The sequence below is a fragment of the Podarcis liolepis genome (genome assembly GCF_965112155.1).
Source record: "Podarcis liolepis genome assembly, chromosome: 6".
Lineage (NCBI taxonomy): Eukaryota > Metazoa > Chordata > Lepidosauria > Squamata > Lacertidae > Podarcis > Podarcis liolepis.
Window position 1 is genome coordinate 96113828 of NC_139559.1, and position 15627 is coordinate 96129454.

Sequence of the window (15627 nt, forward strand, 5' to 3'; positions counted from 1 at the left end):
AGACAAAGGCAGAGTTGAGAGTTGTTTGGGGAGCTGGAAGCTGGACGCTGGCAGGCTGAGAGACAGAGCCATGCCTAATTTCTTCTGGAATCCAAGGCTGTGGCTATGGGAAAAGCAAGACCCTCTTAGGGTGTTAATGTTGTGAACCCCTCCATCATAGGCCCAGGTTGTATATATGTGTAAATACACCAGATATCCTGAAGACACCACAGTCTCTACTGCCCCTCATTCCAAAGGAAACACAAAAATTGTGTAAATGTCTGGAGCCCCTGGGATTTTGCACCTCTAGGAGACTGGGATGGTGTGCAACAACACTATAACATACAAAAAAATAATAAAAAAATAACTCCCAAAATTTAATACTATTAATATAACAAGATTACTTAAACAACATGCAGCATTCAAAAGCAGAAATAACAAGGGGACCTCACAGTTTCCCCTTAGACTCAGAAACAGCCCCTCTCCTGCAACAACTTCTTAAAAGGCTTCCAAGAGCCAAGGAGGGGGGGCAGCTAGAAAAACCCCTCCCATGATTTCACTGAAGTATACGATTGATATTCCTGAGTCTACACAAAGGAAATATGAGTGGCAATTAAAGTTTTAATTTTAATTCTTTTGGGGATTACTTCAGCTGAGTTCACTGGGAATAAATAAATACATTTTGTTTACATACAGGGAATTAAATGAATTCATAATTATAGGTAAATTTATCTTTCATATCTTTTTGAATTGATTAATTGAGTTGATCAGTGGGTATATTGGGGAAATAAATAAATGTATTTATATTTTTGAATAAATGTATTCTTTCAGGATTAATAGCTTGGGTTGTTAATTAGTGGGCTCAATGGGGTGGGCAGTGGATTTTGCTGCTTCTTTGATTTCAGTACATTTGAGACTTCATTTAACAGCATTACTGAGTTCACTACAGTTTTTTGTCGTCATTATTTTCTCGAGTTAATGTAGTCTGTTTATTCCTAAAGGTTGGGAACCATTGTCCTAGATATTGTTATGAATTTGGGGGGGGGGGTCAGTCTGTATGATGCCCAAGTCCCTTCTAATCCCTGGGGTTCTGGGTCCAGCAAGGGTTGAAATCTGATGGAGGACTCAACTGTTGAACTAGTTGGGTGTGTTTCTTTGTGAGTGAATGGTTCTAAGGACAGCCATTGGTATAACAAAAGACGTTGCCCTGTGCCAGAGGGCAAGTGGGTGGGACCCTCCCTCCCTCCCTCCCTCCCTCACCTGACTGGTGGTCCGACACCAGTAGGCTAGGAGAGAAGCAGGCAGAAGTCCGAGTGAGAGCCATGCTTGATTTCTGCGGGAATTCAAGACTGTGACTATGAGGGAAGCAAGACTGCTTGGGGTGTTAATACTGGGAGCCTTCTCCATGTTAGGTATCAGGTTGTATGTATTTTTTGCACCATAACACTCACTTTTTTCCTCCTAGAAAGTAAGGGGAAATGTCTGTGCGTGTTATGGAGCGAATGCCTGCGGGTGGCGGGGGGGGGGGATCTGCTGCAGTCGTGAGCAGAGAATCCATAGTTCCCTTTCCTTCCCTCCTCCGTGGTTACAAAGCATGGATCCACATGGATCCTCAGGATTTTTGCATTGGGCTACTCCAAACTCACTGTCAGATCACATGTCTGTGGCCACAGCATGAACCACAAAAATCATATATCCACTATTTCGTTTAGAATTTTTTTTCCTTGTTTTCCTCCTCTAAAAACTACGTGTGTGTTATGGTCTGGTGCGTGTTATAGAGCGAAAAATACGGTATATATATGTAAATAAGCCATATATCATAAGCACACCACATTCTCTGCTGACTCTCGTTCCAAGAAAACTGAACCCTGGGTAAAACCCTCGAACCCCTGGAATCTCTCACCGCTCAGAGACTGGGGTGGCCTGCAACAATATGTTCCTGACGGATGCCTAGTCTCTTGCTACTTGAACCATTATTATCACTCCACCATCTGCAATCCCACCGTGTAAAAATGGTGGGGGGGAAGTCATGTTGCTAATATTTATGTTAAAAACACCTTACAGCTCATCAGTCACCCATATTGATATTTTTCTCTCAGCTTATTCATTGACGCTTTGCAAGCCAGTAAAACATGCCAAATCCTGTCATTTGGGTCAAATAAAAAATAAAACACGAAGCATACTTTTAATATAAAAAAGCGGACTGCGTAGATCCCTGGAGCCTGTTTGCTACAGCGTCCCTCTGCTTGCAATGAATGAGTTTTGCCATAAATTATAGTTTAGCTCAAGTTTCCTTGAGTGAAAGAAAAAAGCCTGCAAAGAGCCAGCTCCAATTGGTGACTTTCTTCCCCCTTCTCGTTCCCTAATTGAAACCAAATGTGAAATATGTTGGATTGTGGGATTTCTGGCCAGGGCCCAGGAATCCTCAGAATGCTAAATCGCTTGCAAAGGCATCTTGCATCAGCCTGAAGAAGTTTCTTTCCAGCCCGGCCTCTCCATCTAGGGCGAGAAAGAGGAATCTGCCCGCTCCCCTTAACCCAGTGGATTAAACTTCTGAAAACCTCCCGTCTTCTTCCCCTAAAAGTTCATCTTAGCATCCAGGTATGGACTTTATGATGTTTTTGAAAAACAGAAGGGTCTCCCCCTTCTCGTCCATCTGAGCCAAGAAGTAGCAAGGCAGATCGCCTCCTTCCCTCAAACAAAGACTAGTCCAGTTTGGAATGGCGTAAAGCGGGGAAATAAGAGTACGAAGCGAGGGGATAGAAGGGTACGTTTTCCAGGCAGACCTTTCATACGTAGAATTAAGTATATATATATATTTAAAGATTGTTTGCATGCCAGGCCAAAGTGCTTGATTACAGATTCCCGTGACGGTTATGAAAAATGGGAGGCATTTTCAAAGAGGAGGCTTTGGAGCTAGAGGAAAATGGAGATGGCAGGCCCTTTTAGCTTCCGCGGCTTATAAATTAGAAGTTATTCAAGAGTTGAGGGTTGCAACTTGTGTAAAAGTGCTTCCGTTGGGAGGCTATAACATACACAGCCCTTTTTTTTTAATCGGACGCGTGTGTGTGTGCCTCGTGACAACCCTGTTTTTCATTACTGCTCCTCCTTTTGTTGGTGGCGCCGACAGCTCATCCGAGCAAAGGCAGCTGGTCCAACCTCTGAAAAGCCCCAAGGCCCAGAGGTCTTGCAACAGAACCGTGCTATTTCCCTTCTTCTGGAGCCGTGATTCAGGAAGGCCTGGCTGGGAGAGCGAAGGGAGACCTTTAATTCTGCTAGTTACAGAATCTGAATGTGATTTTTCGTTTTACATTTGCACGGGCACATGCATCTCCAAATGACAAAGGCCACTACACACGTGACTTGTTTTAGGTGTAGCTCTCAAATGATTTAAGAACGTGCCTCAAATTACACACATAAATATAAGCCATCTTTGTTTGCATTCTCATCAGGGATTGACTCCAATTCCTTGTTAAGTGTATATTCACATTTGCTGTTGTGTAGTGAGTGAAAAAGTCCCGGGGTACATAAAAAGTAACATAAAGTAGCATACATTACAATAATATCTTATACTTGGTGTAGAGAAAGTGGATAGAGAATGCTTTCTTCCTCTTGAGACTTGACCCTAAAACTTGTCCCCCCAGTAGAACTGATGGTCAGTAGTTTCAGGACAGACCAAAGAAGAACACAGGATAAAGCCATAAGAAATGGCCGTAGTTATCATGGCCATTGGTGTAGACAGGGGTGGAGGAAGGGGATGCGGGAGGTGTAGTCTGCCCCGGGTGTCACCACTGAGGGGGGTGACAAAATGCCGGGCGGCACTCATTGCGGGGCCTGCAGCACGCCTGAGCCACCCGTCTCTCCTGGGAGCGACACGGTGGCTTGGGTGCCCGCAGGCTCCGCGCTGCCCAGATGGTCCACCCTTAAGAAATGCTTTAGAAAACATTAATATTATGAGAAAATGCAGTTTTGGTAATAAGGCAGATTGTCGTGTTTTGATATACCATGAATAATAATAATAATTTATTATTTATACCCCACCCGTCTAGCTGGGTCCCCCCAGCCACTCTGGGCAGCTTCCAACAAAACACTAAAATACAATAACCTATTAAACATTAAAAGCTTCCCAGAACAGGGCTGCCTTCAGATGTCTTCTAAAAGTCTGGTAGTTATTTTTCTGTTCTGGTGGGAGGGCATTCCACAGGGCGGGCGCCACTACCAAGAAGGCCCTCTGCCTGGTTCCCTGTAGCTTTGCTTCTTGCAGTGAGGGAACCGCCAGAAGGCCCTCGGCGCTGGACCTCAGTTTCCGGGCAGAATGATGGAGGTGGATAAAAATACCATGAATAAAAATAATAATGATAATAGCAATAATAATAATCTCACCTTTGCAAATCAACAAATGCAGCCTCGCCCTTCCACTCGAGGAGAAGCACTAACAATGCTGCCAAAGGATGTTTTCCTTAGCATAGGTATTCTAAAATAGTTTTCATGATACTGCAGTCAATTTTCTGCAGTTTTGACTTGGAGAGACCCCTGGTTTTGTCAAGCTGCAAACTGAGCTCAGAGCAACTCAAATCCTTCCTGTTAGATTTGTTTAGAATGGAGCAGATTGCTGCCAAGTGCCTAATCCTTAGTATGGAAGTGCAACCAAGGGAGACTACAATTCCCAGCATTCTTTCCCCACCAAGCCTCTAAGGGGCATTCTGTCCAGGAGCAAAGAGCCCCTCGTGGCTTTTCAGCCAAATCCCCATTTTCAGTTACCGTATTTTTTGCTCTATAAGACTCACTTTTTCCCTCTTAAAAAGTAAGGGGAAATGTGTGTGCGTCTTATGGAGCGAATGCAGGCTGCACACCTATCCCAGAAGCCAGAACAGCAAGAGGGATTGCTGCTTTCACTGTGCAGTGATCCCTCTTGCTGTTCTGGTTTCTGAGATTCAGAATATTTTTTTTCTTGTTTTCCTTCTCCCAAAACTAGGTGCGTCTTGTGGTCTGGTGCGTCTTATAGAGCAAAAAATACGGTAACTGCTAATGTATGCAATGTAGGTGCGCTCTGGCTTCCGCCACGGGGTCCAGAGCGGTTGAGTCCTGCTGGCCACATGAACCGGAAAGCTGTCTGCAGACAAATGCCGGCTCCCTTGGCCTGAAAGGGAGATGAGCGCCGCAACCCCATCGCTAAATTCAACGGGACTTAACCTTCCAGGGTCCTTTACCTTACTTTTACTTAATGTATGTGCCTCTAAAAGGACGATGCCCCAGCTGATGTGGGCCCTAAAATAGGGGATAAGTAATTTGTGTGTGTGTGCTACAAAGGATTGAATCTTTTTAAAAAAACGGGGGGGTTCTGTTTTCTGAGTTTACATATTGCTGCCAAACACTCAACACTCAATAGCCAGATGATTTCTTCTGGAAATTTCTTACGTTCTGTACTTTTAGTATGTAATAGGGAAAGGGAGAAATTGTTCAGGAATTACAGAGTGACTGAATGTATAGCAATGCAGTCTTTAGTAAAATGTTATTCTATTCTCAGTGATGTTTTAGAATATGTGGAATACTTTTTAATGGAGTTTGACTGCTGCTTTAGACCTCAGCAGGGCTCTGTCCCTTCTAAACATTTCATTTAGGGTATTATTTTTTAATTGAGTATTTATTCTGATTTGCTTGCACAAAGTTTATGCAGAGGCTAGATCATATGCAGTCATTTACTGAGCATTTGTTCTTATTTGTTTGTGGGGTATTTAAATGTCTTCTCATTAATCATTTGTTCATCCAATACAGTCGTACCTTGCTTATCGAACTTAATCTGTTCTGGGAGTCCGTTCGACTCCTGAAACTGTTCAAAAACCAAGACACAGCTTCCAATTGGCTGCAGGAGCTTCCTGAACTCAAGTGGAAGCCATGTCAGAAGTTCAGCTTCCAAAAAATGGAACACTTACTTCTGGGTTTGTGGCGTTCAGCATCCAATTTGTTAGGCAACTAAGCTGCTCAATAAACAAGGTACAACTGTACTTTTCAGTGCATTTCCCTGTCGCTTTCTAAACTGAAAAAGGCCCAGTTCTTAAAAAATAAAAGTGGATTTCTTGTGTCAGGGCAACAGAGCACTTTAATCCCACTTAATTTTGCAAACTGGGACAGGGGGGAAACCAATTGTTTTGAAAATGTTTATGTTTATGCTTTTTCCCCCCTTGAAATTTAATAAAATATTTAATTGTATAAACCCAAAGTACCTCTAGAGTCTAGACTGTCAGTATATTTGGGGGGCTAGGGGATTTTCAAGCACATACCAAAACTTTGTTTGCACATTTAAAGTGTATTAAAGGTTCCTGCATAACCTTTGTGAAAACAAATCAGGATGAATTATGAATAAACAGGTTGTCCTTCCTACAAATAATGAGGGCTTGTCTACATTTGCACTTGTGCCATGCTTAGAAAGAACTGGTCTGAGCTGTTTACCTTTAGCCTGCTCCTTTCCAAGGGAAATCCTGCTCTTTAGTGATAGATCAGAACAAATGGCAATCCAGGGAAAACCCAAATTGCTGTTTGCTCCGATTGAGCATTAAAGAGCTATTTCCCCCAAGGGAAGGCGGCTTGACAAGAGGAAGTGTGGCATCCTTACCAAATGTAGCCTAGATGGCTCTAGGACTGCCAGAGCTAGATCCAAGATCCAGAGCAGTTTCTTCTTCTTTTTTATAGCACCTGGAAAGAAAGGTGTTGTTTACCCCACTTGAGTTCGCAATGTAGCCCTGTTCAGGTGGTCAAAGAAGGCACAGGAGAGCACAGACTGGTCTCTCACCCTTAACACTCCTGCTCCTATAATCCCCACTGTTGCGCATTCCAACCCCATGCAAGGTCCGAAAGGCAGCTTGTATGCACATTTAGCAGAACATCTTTAGGATGTCCCTTCGGACCTTCACACGAAACGCTTGAAGAACTGAAGAGGAGGGTGCAGCCTGCACAGAGATGTTGGGAGTGGGGCCAGCATGGGTGCCCTCCAGCTGCCCCCCCCCCCCAGTTTGTGCTCTCACACAGTCTCCTGGATGCCTGAATAGGGCTTAACTAAGACATAAGACAACCCAAACCAAATGAAGCCCTGGTCATGTTTAATGACCACTAGGAGCTCACTATGCCCACAGGTTGAATGAAGATTTTCTTGATTTACAAAAGTGTGCGCAATGTCTCTCTCGTATTCCCCCCCCCCCCCATGTAACATTTTTACATATCAGTTTCATTTGTTGAGACATTAGGAAGAAAAGGGGGAAAGAGGTGGAGGGGGGAGAGACGGGTGGGGGTGAGGTCGGGTGGCGATGTTTCTGTTTTACTTACTATATGTGGGGTTTTGTGTCAGCGTTGCTTGTGCAGGTTCTTTGCTGTTCACTTGTGTTCCTTTGGTGGTGAGAGAGGTTGGGGTTGGCCCAGGGTGTGGTTATTCATGTGTGGTTGGCTGTGGTGGTCTTTGTTTTCATGTGTGAGGGGGGTGGGTGGGTGTTTTGGATCAGGTTAGCCATATTGATTTGTATGCTGTTGGTGGATTTTTGTCATTGTCTTGTTGGGCTGTGTATGTGATAAAGGGGAGCCATACAGGGGTGAAGGTGTCTTCTTCTATTTGTCCCCCTGTCAGTTTCACTATAACCGTAGGTGATGGTTGGGGGGCTGCATTCAGCTTGATACATTAGGGAGGTTTACAAACCTGCCCTAATTACAGATAGGTAGCCGTGTTGGTCTGCCATAGTCAAAATAAAAAAATTCCTTCCAGTAGCACCTTAAAGACCAACTAAGTTAGTTCTTGGTATGAGCTTTCGTGTGCATGCACGGTATCTGAAGAAGTGTGCATGCACACGAAAGCTCATACCAAGAACTAACTTAGTTGGTCTTTAAGGTGCTACTGGAAGGAATTTTTTTATTTAAACCTGCCCTAAGTCTTTGCAAAGGATTGCTTTTAGTGTGTGTGCCCCCCCCCCTGCAGGACTTACTTCGTTATTACAGGGGATCCAGATGGAATTCTGTTCAGGCCAACTGCATTTTCCCAGTGCTTAAAAACACAACTCTTTGTTGTTGTCAGCATGTGATTGACTTCTTAGTTTGATCCAAAGAGCCATGTTAGTCTGTTGTATCAAAAACCAAAAAGTGCCACAATACTCTCTTGGTTAGTATTTCTGTTGCAACTGAGGGTATATCCACACTTCCATTTGCCCTGCCACTTTCTCTTGGGGAAAGCCACAGTTTACCGCTGAATCGGATCCAAATCAGCAGTAAAGAGGGTGTTTTCCCAGGGAAAGTGGTGGGACAAGCAGAAAACCTCTCGGATTTCTAGGTATAGAACAAGCAGGCATATGGGTGAGCTCTGAAAAGCCAGCAAGATTGGACTGCTTCTTCCTCCTCCCCTGCCATCTGGTTAGCAGCCATTCCGTCAGGCTCCCACAGTGGGAGAAATGAGAAGCAGGCCTCCTTCCATCAGGTGCCTCTACCCGTGATCTGTTTCCATTCCATCTTCTCATTTTAAGAACTGCTGTTCAACATTCAGGTCCTCTCTTTAAAGCTCCATGTCTGAGCACCCTCCCCTCCCACCTCATTTGCTCCAGAGCTTTCCTGTTCTTTAAAGCTTAATGAAAGCAAACAGCTATCCATGGAAAACTCAAATTGATGTTTGTTCTGATTGAGTTCTAAGGAGCAAGTTTTCGCAGGGAAAGCTTTGGGGCAAAAACACAAACACTCGGACAGGGAGCTTTAAAGGGTGGAGCAGTGCCTGGAAAAAGCAGGGCAAAAGGCAAGTGTGGATAAGCCCTACGTTTTGGCACCAAAGTGAGCTTTTCCTCGCTTCCCTCCCTGCCCCTTTCCTCATGAGCCATGCCTTTTAGATGGTAAGCCTACAGCCAGGCCTTGTCATTTAAAAACTGATGATACGTGAACCCCTCTGCAGAGGCATAGCATGGGGGGAGGCTGTGGGGGCCTTGGCCCCGGCACAATTTTGTGAGGGGCGCAAACAGGTTCCTTCATCGGAGCCTGGCTTTGCACAAGGAGGAGCTGCCCCTTGGCTGTGGCGTTCATGCCTGGCACAGCTCCGCCAGCAGGTCAGGCTGAGAACAGGAAGTGGGCGGCAGCGCTGCCACACCCTCCTCAGCCACAGCACACCTTGCACCCAGCCGCAGCAGCTCTGCCACCAGGTCACATCTGACCCAGCGGTGGAGAGCAGCCCACCTCAGTCGCAGCAAGGCACGCCTGGCCGCAGAGAGAAGGGGGAATGTGGGCAGCAAAGCTGCCTCCCACTCTCTTTGGCTTTGGCCTGGCTGTAGCAGCTCCACCACTGAGTCTGCCCTGACCCAGTGGTGGAGAGCAGGAGGAGAGTGGGCGGCAGCTTCCCTGCCCCTCTCCTACCCTGAACTGTGGTGCACGGAGGTCACCTTCTGCGCCCCACCCCCCTCGGGGGTGCGCCTCAGGCCAAGTGGGCATGCACTCCGCTGCTGCCACTCTGGGAGCTTTTCTGGCATAAGAGTAGGGCACAAATGCTCCAAATGAATAAACTGTGCTCTGTGGAGAGGAATGCACATCAAGTCAGTGTCATGGGTTCCAGGATTGCCAGACAACCAAGGGTGGGTGTGTAAACGGCCGGCCATTGTTTAGATTGGAGGTTTGTGTGTGTGTATTCCTTGCAAGGTCATTCCCATTTGTTTTTTTACTTCTGTATGTTAGACCAGCCTTCGCCAACCTGGTGCCCTCCAGATGTTGGGGTTTGAAGGTGTGGGGGCAGCAGCAATGATGGCAGGGGGATCTGTAAAGGATCCTGAAGCTGCTGAACACAAAGAGGTCTGACTAGCCAGCCTCCACCAGATTTTGGAGGGTTCAGCAGACCATGTCCATAAGTTTCCTTATGGAAGACTCACAACCATGAATGATAGAAACTTGAAAGAAGGTATCTAGGTGGAATGAGATCTGCACTGGTGTAGCAAGCTTCTGAACAAGTAGAATGAATATCCTCAGTTCTGGTGATGGCAAATTGTAAGTGGAAAGAAAGCTAAAGGGAGGTGAGTCAACTGTGCAGAAAATCTAAGTTGGCTAGTGATGCCCCTCCAGCAGAGGCGCAGCTGAGGAGGGAGTGTTGGGCCCAAGAAGAAGAGCTTGCAGCAGGAGTCATTTTGTGCATCTGCTGAACATAGAACCAGAGAGTTGGAAGGGACTCTGAGGACCATCGAGTGCAGTGGTAGCGAACCTATGGCACAGTGCCAGAGAGGGCACTTGGAGTCCTCTCTGGTCACCGTGCCATCGCCCCAGCAGGGCCCTAGCTTCCACTCCTCTTGCAGGCAAGTAGGCCTGGGGTCAGGCTGAGGACCGCCTGGCTGCCTTCAGGTGGTGCAGGGGCTCTCAGGTGCAGCTTCCGGGCTGCCTCCACCTCCCCCAACCCCAGCAACTATTCAGCCTGGCTGCCTTCACGGGGCTGCAGGGGCTCTGATGAGGAGGTGGGGGCTCCTTTAAACTTCTCCCTTGAGGGGAGTGCAGCCGCAAACCCCTCAATGGAAAGTGTGACGGAGCCTGCACCTCCCACTCCTACTTGCCTGCAACATCTCTTGCCTGCTCGCTTGCCAGTGGCCCAGCCTTGCCTCACTCAGCGCTGGGCCTGTCAGAGCTGGAGGAGGGGGTGTCAGCTGTTGTGGCAGCGGCAGAGGGACCCAGCGCTGGAGGGCGGCAGGTGCCCGCTTGCTTGCTGCCCAGCCTGCCTTCCCTCACTAGGAAAACAGAAGTGTGGCACTCAAAATGGAAGTTCTACTCAGAACAGAGCATGCTCAGCTGCCGAAAAAAAGTTCCAAAACCGGAACACACATTTCCGGGTTTGAAGTGTTCAGTTTCCAAGTAGTTCGAGAACTGAGGTACCACTATTTATTTTTCCCAGTTTGAACAGTATTTATTTTTCCCAATTTGAACTGTATTTATCCCCCCCCCCCCAGTGGTGATTTTCTTGAGTCAAAATGAGAGCACCCCTAAACATTTTTTTTAGAAAAAAAGCACTGAGTTATACCATAAAATTATATATCAATAGAAATATAATTTAATGAAGATCGTAATGCAATACCTTTTCTGAAGGATTATTTATTACAACAGCAGTCATAAAGAAGAAATGTGAAACACAGAGAAAAAAATGAGATATACAGTTAAATTGCTGTGTTGGCACTTTGTGATAAATAAGTGGGTTTTGGGTTGCAGTTTGGGCACTCGGCCTCTAAAGGTTCGCCATCACTGACCTAGTGCAATGCAGAAATATGCACTGTCTCATATTGGGATCCAACCTGCGAACTTGGCATTATCAGCACCACCCCGAGACTATAAGCCTACAAGGCGATGGGAGCCACCCTTTGAGAGCCACCTGCACCACGTGGCAGAGACTTCACTGGGATCCCAGCAAATGGAGCAGCAAAGAGGCGGCAGCAGGGCCCGGGCGCTTTTCACAGGCATCCCTGGGAGTAGCAGGACTGCTACACTGCTAGGTTTGCCAATCCTGCACAAGCCACACAACTTGGTAACACTGCAAAAAGCTGCAGCGCTGCCCAGGGGTTGTGGGGTGGAAAGCCATGGGGGCAATTTCCCGCAGGCCCACACAAAGCAAGGGCTCCCGTGCCTCAGTTCCTGGGTGGACCATTGGCTGCCAGTGGTGAGTGAATACCTCCTGAGATTTCCAGACAAGGTGCCACCGGAGGGTAATTTCCTGTGGCAAATTCCAGAGGAAGAGTCATAGGAATGCAATATGAGGCCAGGCTTTAAGGGAGGAATCCTTCCCTTCTGAGTGAGTGGGGAAGGCCACAACCAGAAGACCCGTGAGACTGAGCTCCGGGAAGCAGATAGAAGTTCCACTGAGAGGGGTTGATATCTGGAATAGGTCCTCAAGAGAAGGACAGCCCAATCCCTGTTCCTGTTTCCCCACGTAAAAAAGAATGTAGCGCTTCTATTGTTTTGCTTAATCCCAAGGCTAGGAGGAGTGGTAGGCACTAATGTGCGGTCTGTGTATGTGGTAGTTCTCACATGTGGTTCTTTTGATGCAGCTTAATTCATGGTTCTTCCTGAATCCTCCTTTTAGTATTGTCCCTGGGTACTTACCACGTTCTGTATTACTCAGTGCAACTACAGCGCTATGGTTTGTTGCATTTTCTTTTTCATACTTTGCTGGCTTTAATCTTTTTATGCCAAAAATTCCAATAAAGTTTTGATTAAAAATATATGTAATTGCCTGTGGCCCTCAGCTTTGTACACACACGAATGGGTCCTTGCGGGGAACAGCATGAGGGCCCATAACAGCCCACCTGTATCCAGAGGTGATTCGTTCTTGGTGCATTCCGGCACCTCTTTTTCTAGAAAAATAGCACAGGGGGGTGGGGCAAAGTTGTTGAACTAAAAAATATATATGAAGTTTTTGAGCTATTTTTAGGAAATTTGCCAAAAAATCAACACCCTAAGCTGAGTCATATGATTTAAGTGTGTGTCTTTGGATAAACACATGGAATGTTCCATTGTTCTAGGTTGAGGAGCTGATTTTATTTCATTCTCTCTATTCTTGCCTTTCAGTATTCACATTGTAAACTTTCTAATGAATTTTAAAATAATTCTTGGGGCTCTATCAAATATGCCAGAAATAGGTTTCAGCCATATGAGCAAATGAGGCTGCCAGCTTCTTTTTTAGGCATTACTCCTGTGCTTTTAACAGTAACTGGAAGCAGAAGCAAAAAACAATGGAGTAGGCAGAAAAATATTTATCGATCCCATGTGCTTCCAGCCCAACTAGTCCTTCAGGGTATTTTGGAGATGAGCGGTTCAAAACCGAGTTGTGCTTCCACTTCTATTTCTTACGCTATCAAAAGAAGTAGAAGAGGTGGCACCTCTGAATTTTGCGTATTGTACAACAGGCTAGTTGAGCAAGATACATCGTATTGTGTAAATGGGAGATCAGTATTTGAACATGTCTCATGTGCAAAGGAAGAGAGTAGGGCTGGGCAATAGTTTTCAACACTGTGATGTATAACCACCTAAATAGCACAATATTTTGAGATATCACGATGTCTCATAACATGCTTCAGCTCACATGCCAACTCTCCCTGTGGTGGTGGGGGGCCTCCCAGGGCCTTGCAGCCTCCTGACACGTGTGAAATCATGCGCACGCGACGATCTCCCCCCATGTCTCAGTACCCCTGCTTCAGCTAAACCATGGGTAGGCAAACTAAGGCCCAGGGGCCAGATCTGGCCCAATTGCCTTCTCAATCCAGCCTGCGGACGGTCCGGGAATCAGCGTGTTTTTACATGAGTAGAATGTGTGCTTTTATTTAAAATGCATCTCTGGGTTATTTGTGGGGCATAGGAATCCGTTCATCCCCTCCAAAAAAATAGTCCGGCCCCCCACAAGGTCTGAGGGACAGTGGACCGGCCCCCTGCTGAAAAAGTTTGCTGACCCCTGATACTAAATCATTAAAGATTTCTGGGGAATATATTACTGTTCTATGCAGTTTTGTGGGCATATTTAAAATTTAAGGAAGTAGTAGATTTAGTAAAAACATTAAATAAACTTCCATATGATATACTGAATATATTTTCACTTAATTTAAGAGTAGTTTAAGTGATTTCCTAGTCAAGTTGCATCTGCTTCCCCACTCAGAGGTCTGAGTGGAATTCTATGCATGCATAAGCCCCACTGAGTTCAACTAAATTTACTTCTACTTTCTTGGGAGTAAGCCCCATTGAACTGGGTGGGGCTTGTTTGTGAGTAGACACACATTTGTTTGCACTGCTTATGGACAAACACACTCCCCATCAATCTCACAGTACACAACCTCCAATTCAGCATGAGGCAGTCAGTTAAATTTCCCCTCCATTTCCCCCATCTCCTCAGTCTCTCCCTTTTTATCAAAGGGATAAAAGGGATAGCAAGCAAGGAGACAGACTCCTTAATTATTATTTTTTTAAAAACCTTCCTTTTTAATATGGAGGGATGCTGTTTAGGGGAAACCAACAATGTAAACACCACCAGAAAATAAAAATGAACCCCCCCTTTTTTTGAGGCGGCGGCGGGGGGACGTGAGGGAAGAAAAATGAAGAAGGCAAAGGCAGAAAAAGAATCTGTTGAGGAAATCGGCTGCCATGGGCTCTGCTTTCCAGATTTTTCCCTTTCTGCATCTCTTTCTTTGTTTATGTTCTTTGTTTACATTGCTTCTGGATTTTTAATTGTCGGGGGGGGGGGTTGCTCCTGGATTGGTAGCAAGTTTTGCATAATTAGCTGAGCTATGCTTAAAGGGGTGGTTTGTGTGCTTGCGAGGGGTTAGAGGGGTTATTGGGAAATTGGCCGCAGCCGAGGGCTTATTGCTTATTTCTCAGCTAGGGAAAGATGGTGCCTGCCTTCTTGCCAAGAAAAGTATCAAGAAAAGTTACTGGTTCAGTGAGAGCAAGAAGTTAAGCCAGGGGTCAGCAAACTTTTTCAGCAGGGGGCCGGTCCACTGTCCCTCAGACCTTGTGGGGGGCCGGACTAGATTTTGAGGGGGGGGGTGGATAAATTCCTATGCTCCACAAATAACCCAGAGGTGCATTCTAAATAAAAGCACACATTCTACTGGTGTAAAAACGTGCCGATTCCCAGGCCGTCCGCGGGCCGGATTTAGAAGGCGATTGGTCCGGATCCAGCCCCCGGGCCTTAGTTTGCCTACCCATGAGTTAAGCTTAAAGCATTTGCTGGTTTTTGTGAGCTTGCAGGGAGGACTTATTGTCAGAGTGAGGGGAGGGAGGAGTGAAAGCAAACAAAGCAGAGAGAGATGGTGAAGAGTATCAAGGGAGTTATTGGTTCAGCTGAGCTGAGACGACAGCCTGGGAAGCTGTCCCCTTTTGTTCACATTTCCCTCACTGGTATATTGCCTGGTTGAAACACTTTTTGCGATGTCATTTCAATACTCGTAACAGATGGTATAGCGATTTATTGCACAGCCCTAGAAGAGAGAGGGAAATGCTGGACATAAACTGCTAGGTTTGGCTTCTTGGACCATGGTCTCTGCTTCCATGAGGAAGGACTTCTGGCAAGAGATGGGTTGCACACCACAGTGGTTGGCAAGAATGAGAGCTTTAAACTAAATCTTGAGGGAGTTGGAGATAATATTACCAGGTATACCAGGTACTGGGGTGAATAGTTTCATTGATGCAAAGGAAACTGAGGTGGTGCTCCAGAAACCTGCTAAAGGGCAGGAAAGTATAAGAAGGAAGCGGCTAGAGTAGTTTCAGTTGTTTCTATACTAATGCCCAGAGAATTGGAAACAAGCAATACAAATTTGAGCTGAAATTTGGGATGAGACTCACATCTGGAACATAGAAATTGAGGGGTATAACCTTTTCAAGAGGAATAGACCAAATGGGAAAGGAGAAAGAGTAGTATTATATGTAAAGCATTTCTTTACAAAGGAAGAGACCCATGACCTGGAGCATGGAAGGCATATTCAGTAAAAATTGTAGGAGAGGGAAACAACAGTGACCTTACTGTGGGTGTCTGCTATAGCCAGACTGAAGACTTGGATGATGCCTTCCTACAGCAAATTACCAAACATTCAAAAATGAAAGCTATAGTAGTCATGGGAGACTTCAACTTCCCCAATATCTGTTGGAACTAAAACTCTACTAAGGTCCAACAAATTCCTCAATTGT

General features: G+C 45.8%; 1 protein-coding gene across 1 annotated transcript in view; it reads left to right on the forward strand.

The window, feature by feature from the left end:
- Positions 1-1932: 1932 nt before the first annotated feature.
- DDR2 (discoidin domain receptor tyrosine kinase 2) overlaps positions 1933-15627 on the forward strand; it is a 54092-nt gene continuing 40397 nt past the window's right edge. Inside the window, exon 1 of the mRNA XM_083507104.1 lies at positions 1933-2580. The gene's annotated coding sequence lies outside the window, so the exon portion shown is untranslated. The remainder of the gene's footprint in view (positions 2581-15627) is intronic.